The following is a 1,325-nucleotide window of genomic DNA, read 5'->3' as shown; positions in this document are numbered from 1 at the left end:
CCGCGCTGCCCTCGGCGGCGGAGGGATCCCCCGTGGCGGGGGCGGCCTGGGTGCCCTCCCGCCGGCTCCTGTCTGCGGGCTCGGCCCGCAGCGGCTTTTGCAACTCTTCGGGCGCTCGCGAGGAGTTTCTCACGTGGGCGTTTAGCTAGCGAGGGCTCGCGGCGGGAGGGGAAGGGCCGGAGGAGGGTTAAAAACAGATTTGCCGTCCTCGCTTGCCTCCTTCGGAGCGACGGGCTTAAATAACACCTCCTTCTTTGGGTAGGAAGTGTTTTTTGGTGTTGCTGGCACTCTTAAGTCGCTTTGTAACTCTTGTTTAGTTGTGGTGGCGTTCAGACTGGAGAACGAGGGACTTCTAGGGCCAAAACGGGAGGAAGGTGGATTTTTATTGCGTGCGGTTGTGAAAAGCCTTTACGCTTTGCTGCACGCGTTCGCGTACCTGTTGTTTCCCGCTTCCCTCGAAATGCTGCCGCAGGTGAGACGCGGAAGGGTTGCGCGAATCGCTCTTCGCCGTTGCGGTTGTCACTCTTCTGCAGAGAGCTGATGCCTTTTTTCTCGTTGAGTATCTTCAGCGCAAATAGAAGTGAAGAAGATATTCAGGAGTAGCGTCCGTACGGAAGAGTCGTCGAGCCTGTAGGGAGCAATCTGGTTGCAGGGCTTACGAGCTGGCGGTAGCGTTCGTACGCGAGGGACTAGTACTGTATCGCTCTGGTAATTTGTCCTAATCAGTTAAAGGAGTGCTGTAAACGGAAGCTGTAGTGAGAGCCGCTAGAAGAGGCATTGGATAGGACGGACGGGGTGCTTGGAGGTGGAGGGGAAGAAATTAGTAAGCTCAGTTGATTCTTTATTCCTCATACCTATAATTTAAAACTTGGAATTTGAAATTTAGTGTTCTCCTGTCTGAGCAGGTTCTTGAAATGATCTGGTTTTGAAGCCTCTTATTTAGGGAATACCCTTACACAGCCTGTGGTTGCTCTGAAGGGTATATCTTTGCCCATCAGTATTTTGATGCTGTTCAGGAGCTCTGAGCATTCATTCCTTCGATTTCTCAGGGACCAGCGGCGGTCCTTCTCTGCCTTCCCTGTGTATATTGCTCTGTGTCTTTTTGGGGAAGTTTAAGAGCTTGAGGTCTCCCAACACATTATGCTTCCAACCACAGAAGTACACAGTTACAGGACAGAGCAACAAGACGATTTCGTGGTATGATGAGGGATAGTATTGTAGCGATCATGCAGAGTTTGGATTTACAAGGACAGCCACTTGCACCCATAAGAGCGTCTTTTGTCCTGATGTGACCGAGGACTCTCTTCTTCCTCTCCTTTTTTTTT

At 51.5% G+C, this 1,325-nt stretch overlaps 1 protein-coding gene across 4 annotated transcripts in view; it reads left to right on the top strand.

The window, feature by feature from the left end:
* Positions 1-384: 384 nt before the first annotated feature.
* The window catches only part of FARP2 (FERM, ARH/RhoGEF and pleckstrin domain protein 2), an 89,399-nt gene continuing 88,458 nt past the window's right edge, over positions 385-1,325 (top strand). For 2 of the 4 annotated variants that reach the window (XM_085311160.1, XM_085311159.1), the window contains exon 1: positions 386-472. The gene's annotated coding sequence lies outside the window, so the exon portion shown is untranslated. Of the gene's footprint in view, positions 473-1,325 lie in introns of all 4 variants that reach the window. The other 2 variants (XM_085311158.1, XM_085311157.1) reach the window with 2 other exon arrangements.

Source organism: Rhea americana, unplaced genomic scaffold, assembly GCF_003343005.1.
Source record: "Rhea americana isolate MKP2758 unplaced genomic scaffold, rheAme1 scaffold_334, whole genome shotgun sequence".
NCBI classification, from domain to species: domain Eukaryota; kingdom Metazoa; phylum Chordata; class Aves; order Rheiformes; family Rheidae; genus Rhea; species Rhea americana.
The sequence above is the reverse complement of the archived record's forward strand: the minus strand, read 5'-3'. Positions and strand labels throughout refer to the sequence as shown.